The following is a 9,062-nucleotide window of genomic DNA, read 5'->3' as shown; positions in this document are numbered from 1 at the left end:
CCCCTCCCTCTCCCTGCCCCCACCATGTCCTGCCCTGTTTGTCTTCTAGGAGGTGCCCTTGCCATTTATTTCTTGTCATTTGCCTCCAGTTTCATCAGCAGAACTGTTTTATTTTTCCTACTCCTTTTCAACTAACATACCTTCTGCATCTTGGAGAACCTGAAGTGGAAGGGGAAGTTACATGAGGATGACATTCCAACTTTTCTGAAGAACTTTTTTTTTCTGTCAAAAATTCCTGAAGAAGAATGTATGTGAGGGTCTATTTAACACTTAAAAAAATTTCTTCTTTTAGTACAAGTCTCTCCTTAAAGTTCATATGAATGGCATTTTCTGTGACTGGTTTTACTTTAAGAGAAATTCTGAAAAACAAAACAAAACAAAACAAAAAAACACCAATAAACCAAAAAACAAAAAAAAACAACACCCAAATTCCATTTTCTTCTTTTCCATTCCTTTTTTTCTCCTCAAAAGCCAGAACTTACACAAAGAGCAAGAGAACTCTACTTCTCCAAGTAAAGAGGCCCTTCTGGGGGAGCCCTTGGCCCATAGAAAGCCCACCCCCTTCCCAGGGAAATCAGATCCTGGGGCAAAATAGGTGAAGAAAGATTGAGCAGCTGTTAAAACATTTAGTCTGTTTTTCTCCTCAACCCCTGCTGCTCCCCTTGCTTCCCAGCCCCCTTCCCCACAGGATCCCTTCCCTCCCTGGGCGGTGTGCTGGAAACCTCAGGACCCTCAGTGTGGAGTAAACATGAGTGAGAGCATTCCCTGGCCTCCCCCTCCCCACCACCATCTTCCGCCTCTCCATTCCCCTGGCCACACTCCTGGAGGACAGTCGGAAGATTGATTGGATGGCTTTTTTTTTTTTTTTTTTTTTTTTTTTTTGCCAGCTATTTGCAGAGCCTGCAGCCACAGCTTGGTTTAATTAGGGAATCAGAGCGTTTCTTTTATGTAGGTCACATCAGGTTTTGATTCCCCATCTCATATAGATAGCTATAACCTTCCTGAAAAGTCTGAAATATATGTACAATTAGAAATTTAAAAACAAAAGTGATAATATTCTTCCCTATAACTCTCACCAGAGTAATGTTATGGTAACATAACCATACCTTCCTCTTTCTGTCTCTCTGTCTCTCTGTCTCTCTCTCTCTCATTATCAGAATAAGGGTGATATTTTATTTTCTTCCACCACACTCTTGTGGTCTGACTCTCAAATGCAGAACACATCTAACATTATTAGCAGGGATCTTGGTATGTGTGTATGTATGGGAGAGAAAGGAGGGTGGGGAAGGATGGCTGTTGGTTATTTGCTTGCTTACATGTGCTCTTGCTCCTGAACGAGTTGAAGCAGTTCCTTTCTATGAAATTTAATACTAAAGAATCTATCTGGGAGAGAGAATGTAAAAGCAATTACCCAGTTAATCTTTGAGATGCAGTAAATACAAAGTAGTAAGACAGAGATAGCAGACTGGGCATTATAATGAAATTCATGAGCTGAAACCCCAAATTAAATGTGTTTTAAAGGCTATAGATGGCCCTAAGGAAACCCTGTCGAAAGGATTTGTCATGCACAAAGAATACTCATTGGCTGGAAGCCACGCGTGACCCACTGATGATTATGGAAGTCTAAATGGGGAGCATGGGTTCTGGTATTGCTTTAGACCAAAATCTAAGCTAATATTATTGGCCTTTCAAAAATTTGTTATAGTTGGGGTATGATTCTTATGTTGATTGCTGTCCACTACTAAGTTTGTGCTTGTTTTTGCTCATAGGAAAATCTGAAATTTCAGCAGCCAGATAACACAGAAATATAAGCTACATGAACATTGAAGAGCGAGACATTTTACTCATCATCTCCAGCCCCACCTCTTTTTTTTTTTCAGAATATATGCTGATACAGGAAATGCATACTTAGCAGACTAATGTGACATCATGTAATCTGCCACCCACTGGTAATTAATTAGGCTACTCAGCGAGTGCCAGGCAAACAAGTGAACATTACAGGCTGGCAGGAGGATGAAGCAAGGTCTGTTTGCATTTCCTGGATGGTTAAATGAAGAGTTGTGTGAAACACTGACATGAAATACGGCACAACACTTCAAGTTGTGTGCCTCTCCAAATATTCAGGGAAGCTATTAGTCCTCAAAGGCTCCATTCCAAATTGTGCAAAGCAGCTGGAAAGGGATGCCTGTCAGTTAAGCTGGTGTCTGGACTGTTGGAGAAGCTCACAGCCTCATTATTTTCCAAATGAAAAGGGAACCACAGCTGTCTGTTCTGATCCGTTTGATTAAACTGCTACACTAAGGGTCAGAGGGAGACTTTAACTGACTTTCCAAACTTATTGGGCAGGAAGTATCATGGTAATAGGACCTGCCATGACTTCTCTGCCACGTTCTCTGCTGGGAACCACATCATTGAAACTGCCTGTCTCAGGATATTTTATTCTTCTTCTCCTTGCTGTGACTCACCCTGGTGAATAATCTCCAAGAAGACTAAAAGGAATTCATTATGGTTTCAAATTGCTCTGGGCAGAAACTTTGCTTTCACCTTCCAGCAGAGGTTGCCTTTCAGGGGAGATGTGTCAGTACCAAAGACATCCAAAGGGTGGAAGTTTATCTACCTCCAAATCAAATTACAGTCCCTAAAGGTCGCAACTGCAATCTGAGATCATTTAAGAGGTGTGGACGATGGCTTTGGAACCACTCTGCTCTTTATTGCTAAATTCATTCTGTAGCACATAGAGACCTATGTATTTTCGTATGGCTGGAGTTAAGCCATAGACCCTCTCACATTTGTATTTGGTGGTAGGTTCCCCCAGTTCCTCCCATAATGGAAGAAAGAAAACTCCCCAGTGTATTCTGCAGAACCACAATGCCCCCTCCTGTCTGCTCTGCTTGAGGTGGAGAAAATCAAGTGGGTTGATAAATGTTGACCCTGGCAGGTGAAAACAGTGTTTACACATTTTCTCTATCACTGTTTCTCCAGGGTTGGGGAACCTTTTTTATGCTAAGGGACAATTTGGATATTTACAATATCATTTGAAGGCCATACAAAATGATCAATACAGGCAGGTAGTCAAGGACAACCAATGAGAGGCATGTGAGAAGTATGTCTGTCTGTCTCATCATGTACCAAATGATTTCACAGGCTTTGTATGGCCCATGAGCTGGATGCTGCCCACCCCTATAAGAGCTATAAGGGCTATAAGAGCTATAAGAATCATAGATGCAGCTGGCTGCTGGTGGCTCGTGCCTGTAATCCTACCTATTCAGGAGGCAGAGATCTGCAGATCCCAATCTGAAGATCCCAGTCTGAAGTCAGCCTAGGCAGAAAAAAAAAAAAAAATCCAGGAACATTTACCTCAAATTAACCAGCAAAAAGCCAGAGCTGGAGCTGGGGCTCCATAGTAGAGTGTCAGCCATGAGTGAAAAAGCTAAAGAAGAACATCCTGGCTCTGAGTTCAAGCCCCAGTAATCACACACACACACACACACACACACACACACACACACACACACACATAATCATACTTTGCTCATGCAAACACTATTTCATTACCTCACTTTGCCACCTATAATCTATAAGAAATAAAATGTAATACTTAAGGTTGTAGTATTTTTATTACATTGCTCAGTTAAGCTCAATTATCTTTGTGGTTATGAAGGTAGGGAACACGCCCTTACAGTGATCTGCAGGTGGGTTCACATATTATACACTGCAGTAGCAACAGATATTTTTCAACCACTAGGATTTTAATGCAAATGATCAGCTGGAGTTATCTGTGTTGTCTATCTATACAAAGTTCATTGATTCCATATGTAAATCATATAGTAATTTATAAAGTATATACAGTGTAGGCCATGTCTTAACTCCAAATGACTTCTCAAAGAGAAAGTGACAAGATCCTTATACAGAACTAATGAAAAGAAGCAATAGTCCTGACTTGGTCCATATTCTCTACTTCTCCATTGGTTTCCTATGGCTATTTTGCTGCATTCTCTATCATTTATGCTCCTGTTGTCTGCACACAGTCATTGCTTCCCTTGGCTAGGCTTTTAACAAATATCAAATTTGTCAGGACCGTTTTTCCTATGGAATCTTCTCCAATTGTATTTTTAAATGTTTGTTTCTAATGTTTTATACAAATGAGCCCATTTTTTTGCAGCAATGGAACATGAGTCTTAAGACTGGAGGTATATGCATGTACATATGTGTGTGCTTAATTTTTAATTAATATTTTTCACTGCTGAGGACTGAACCCAAAGCCTTGCCTTGCTAGCCAAGTGCTGTACCACAAGGTTCCCTCCATAGACTTCAGTGAATGAATGTGAGTCCTGTTTCCATAATGAAAATGCCTTTAGAGATGCTGGATTGGGTTTGGGAGGTGAGAGGCAGATACTAAACAGTTTCCTCCATTTTAGATAAAAAATAATGAATGCCAACAATGACAGCTTCAATATTGTAGATTTCGTATGTCTTTCATTAGGTTGCTGACAACAGCTATTAGATTGAATGAAGTTTAACTTTAAAATTGAGTTAATAGATTCTTTTCACATACAGTTGGGCATAACATCTCCATCTCACTGTTTTGGGTGGGAAGTAAAACACCTTCAAATACTTTTCTGAGGACAGAAAATCATGCTATGAGTGGAGGTCAGAGCTCCTGATGTGAACTAGACTTGAGATTTTTTGTCCCTCGTCACACGTTTTGGAGTGTCCATAACATTAGTGACTCTTACTTTTCTTTTTGTAGATAGAAAAGAGTCCGCTTGAAATGATACTATGTAGAAAGTGAGGACTATTGATGACACAATTTAAAACGTCCTTCTTGATTTAATAATCACTGAAGTGATCATAACCTAGTCATGAAGCAATAAATACTATCCTTTGGTTCATTCCTTGTCCATAAAATGTCTTTGTTGAGTAGGGGCTGGGGAGGAGAACTTTGCCATGGAAATGCTTATGTTCTGATCCCTGATGAGTCAGCTCTTTCCAGCTGGCTATGGGATCCTTGGAAAAGGCATGCATTTTTGTCAATTATTTCCTCTGGGTCTTCCAACTAGCACTCTATCACAAACAATGACCTATTTTCCTATGGTATCTGGTGTTGGAATTTTTTTTTTAACCACATAACATGGAACTTTTATTTTCATGTGATTTCTGTACATGAGGAATATGAGAACTGTTTTATAAATGGAACCAATTTTTCTAAAGGAAACAACAAACCAGACAGTATCTGATATGAATCCATAGGCATTTATGATTCAAAACCAGCCAAGAATTTACAATCTTTTTTAGCTTTACATCTGATTCCTCTGAGGTCTTCCCATCAGCCCTAATTTTCGACAACAAGGACTGGTGCTGGCCAATAATATGTGACAAGAAGGAAATCTCAAATTTTGTGATCTTACTGGGCTCCAGTTTATCAAAATACCCCCTTACATCTGCATAGATAACAGCCACTTGTTCTTCAATAGCCATGGGAGAATACTGTCCTTGCTTCAGCAACTCAGTCAGACGCACACCACGACTCAGGAGTTGTTGAGTGGCAACATCAAGATCAGAGCCAAATTGGGCAAAGGCAGCAACCTCACGATATTGAGCCAACTCTAGCTTCATGGTACCTGCCACCTGCTTCACGGTCCTGGTTTGGGCAGCAGAAGTGACATGGGACACAGACAAACCAACGTTAATAGCAGGGCAAATACCTTTGTAGAACAACTCTGTCTCCAAGAAAATCTGTCCGTCAGTGATGGAAATGACATTCATTGGAATGTAAGCAGACACAAAACCAGCCTGTGTTTCTATAACTAGTAGAGCAGTCAAGGTGCTGCCACCAAAAGAATCATTCATTTTGGCAGCTCTCTCCAGCAGCCGGGAATGTAGGTGGAACACATCGCCAGGATAGGCCTCACGGCCAGGGCGTCAGCAGAGCAACAGGGACATCGGACGGTAAGCCATAGCCTGTTTGGATAAGTCATCATAGATGATCAAAGCATGTTTGCCGTTATCTCTAAAATACTCTCCCATAGAACAGCCAGAATAACTAGCTAGGTACTGAAATGGGGAAGCATCAGAAGCAGTCGCAGATACCACAATGGTGTACTTCATGACATCTGCATCTGTCAGTCTCTTTACCAACTGAGCAACAGTGGATCACTTTTGACCAATAGCAACAGAGATACAGTATAGCTTCTTCTTTTCATCAGTTCCTTCATTGAAACGCTTATGGTTGATGATTGTGTCAATAGCAATGGAAGTTTTCCCAGTCTGTCTGTCACCGATAATCAGCTCATGCTGACCACGGCCAATAGGTGCCAAGCTATCCACAGCCTTAATGCTAGTCTGCATGGGTTCCCGCACTGAGATTCAAGGAATGATTCCAGGAGCTTTCAAGCCTACTCGCCTATGGGTCTTTGAACCAACTGGACCCTTTCCATCAATGGGATTACCAAGGGCATCTACCACACGACCCAAGAGCTCATCGCCAACTGGAACATCCACAATGGCTCCAGTCCTCTTCACAGTATCTCCTTCCTTAGTCAGTTTATCATTCCCAAAAACAAAAACACCAACATTGTCTGGTTCCAAATCCAGAGACATGCCCTTTAATTCTGAAGAAAGCTCTACCATTTCTTCTGCTTGAACATTCCTTGGCCCATGTACACGGGTGAAACCATCACCAATACTTAAGACTCGTCCAGTCCCTTCAAGATCAACAGAGGTATTAGCTCCAAGAATATGCTCTTCAAGAATAGAGGACACCTCAGCAGTGCCAGTCTTCTGGAAACAGCTGTTAGAAGCATGGAGGTTCCTTGCAGCAATGAAAGATGATGATCCCAAAGCATTTTTGGGACACCAGCCTAGCCTTCCAAGGGAGGGCGCGGGCCATGGCCACAGTGACAGCATCTCTGCAGCTTCTTGCCAAGTGGGTCCTCAGCAGCCGTAGCCTCCGGACTGACTGGCTTTTTTTTTTGTATTTAAGTTGCTTTTGGAACTTGATCTTAGTCCAGAAAGTTAAAAAACTTTTCAGGATTTGTGATGAGGCTAAATGTGAAGTTGAGTGTGGAAGTCAGAGAGCTTGATAAACATTTAAACACTGATCAGACTCCATGAGAATGATGCCCTTCTAAGAAAGAAACTTTTCGTTTATTTTGTTTTTATAGTGTTGATTTTTTTTTCATGGCAAAAGTTAGCAAGTATGGATTCCCATTGTATGTTCATTACAGGAGAGGGGTAGGGGGCTTTCAGGCAGTCATGGGTAGAATAGTTCATAACCAAGCAAGCAGGTAGGAGAACTAACACTTTGAAACAAAGTGTACTAGTGAAAGTACCTGCTGTTTCATATGGAAATGCCTTAATTACCAGCCACCCAATAAAAAAATTCTGCCCAAGATAAAGGAAAAATTAAACCAGGAAAACAATTAGTCAAAAAATGGTTCAAATGGAGGCGGGCTATGCTAGCTACTCCCCAAGAAGCTGTTCCCTACAGAACAAATAAACAAAAAATACCAAGACAAACTTTTAAGGTACTTGTCATTCCTTAAAATATATTTTAATTTTGAGGAAATGGCTTTTCAAAATCTGCAGACACACACACACACACACACACACACACACACACACACACGAGAGAGAGAGAGAGAGATGCTGTGTGAAGGGCCTTCCATATTTTTGCACATTCATCTTTAGATTTCTCTCAGGAGGTGGAAGCTACCATCGTATTAGAGATCCAACACAAATTACAAACTGAAGGAACATGGCTTTGAACATGTGTGTCTGGTGGGGGAGCCCAGAATCCTAACACATAGGTTTTGCTGCCCTAGAAATCACTTAGTGATGTGGTGCCTATGACATACACAGTTGATATTTCGAATATCCATGAGACCATCCCTGAGAGCTCTAAAAGGAAAATGTAGATTGTTATTTCTTCTCAAATTCTTTATTGAACCATTCTAGTTGCTCCATATGGATTCATTCAATCAGCCAATGATATTTTTTCCTTTCTTTTTGCTATATTTCTCTCATATTAGTACTTAAGAGCCTGAAACTTTGGATCATCGTAAAATCGTATTTGTTTACCCCTTTGGGCAGTTCTCAGAGGTGAATCCTAACTCTTCTCTCCTTGACTGTGGGCTGTGCTTGAAGGCTTTCCTTTCAAAAAAGCAGAGGGTGGAAAGAGAAAGGTGTGGCGGTGAGGTGGCACTGGTGTGTCACCTACTTCAGCTAGATGATCAAACTTCACATCCATAGTGACAAACCATGTTGACAGTATATGCCCTTGATAGGAGGTGATGAAAATCACACTTTAAGACTCCTTGGTTTTCCTCTGAAAATTTATGTCACCTCAGTACAAAGAAGGAACTGGGGACCAAATATAACCTTACAGAGGCATGCCGCCAGTAACCTACTTTCTGTAGTAAAGCGCTTCTCCTGAAATTTCCACCTTTTCTCAAATTAGCATCACTAGTTGGAACCAAGTGTCAACAATGGGACCTCTGGAACATTACATATTCAACATATGACAAACAAGCAACCAAAGATTCCAACTCCTAGGCCTCTTCTTCTTCATTTCATTGTTTGGGTTCTCTCTTTATAATTATGACTTATTATGTATGTATTCTCAAACAAAAGAAGAAAGAAGACTCAAAGAGAATACTATCTAAATCAGGACACTTCCCCAAGTTCCCAGCTATTTTCTGTTGCTATAGAGGAATCCTATCATCAACTGCCATAGTGATGGGGAGATATAATTCAATGTTTTTTTTTTTTGTTTTTTTTTTTTTTGACCAGTCCTGGGGCTTGGACTCAGGGCCTGAGCACTGTCCCTGGCTTCTTCTTGCTCAAGGCTAGCACTCTGCCAGTTGAGCCACAGCGCCACTTCTGGCCATTTTCTGTATATGTGGTGCTGGAGAATCGAACCCAGGGCCTCATGTATATGAGGCAAGCACTCTTGCCACTAGGCCATATCCCCAGCCCTCAATGTTAGAAAAAAAAATTGTTGGGCGCTGGTGGCTCATGCCTGTAATCCTAGCAATTTAGGAGGCTGAGATATGAGGATTATG

The 9,062-nt window shown here is 41.2% G+C and overlaps 1 pseudogene across 1 annotated transcript; it reads right to left on the bottom strand.

Annotated features, from left to right (window-relative positions):
• Window positions 1-5,128: 5,128 nt before the first annotated feature.
• Window positions 5,129-6,889, bottom strand: LOC125354242 (annotated as a pseudogene). The gene has a single exon (XR_007211469.1). The product of XR_007211469.1 is annotated as an ATP synthase subunit alpha, mitochondrial-like (transcript).
• Window positions 6,890-9,062: the final 2,173 nt, after the last annotated feature.

The sequence above is a fragment of the Perognathus longimembris genome, chromosome 1 (genome assembly GCF_023159225.1).
Source record: "Perognathus longimembris pacificus isolate PPM17 chromosome 1, ASM2315922v1, whole genome shotgun sequence".
Classification (NCBI taxonomy): Eukaryota; Metazoa; Chordata; class Mammalia; order Rodentia; family Heteromyidae; genus Perognathus; species Perognathus longimembris.
This window is presented reverse-complemented; position numbering and strand designations above follow the sequence as displayed.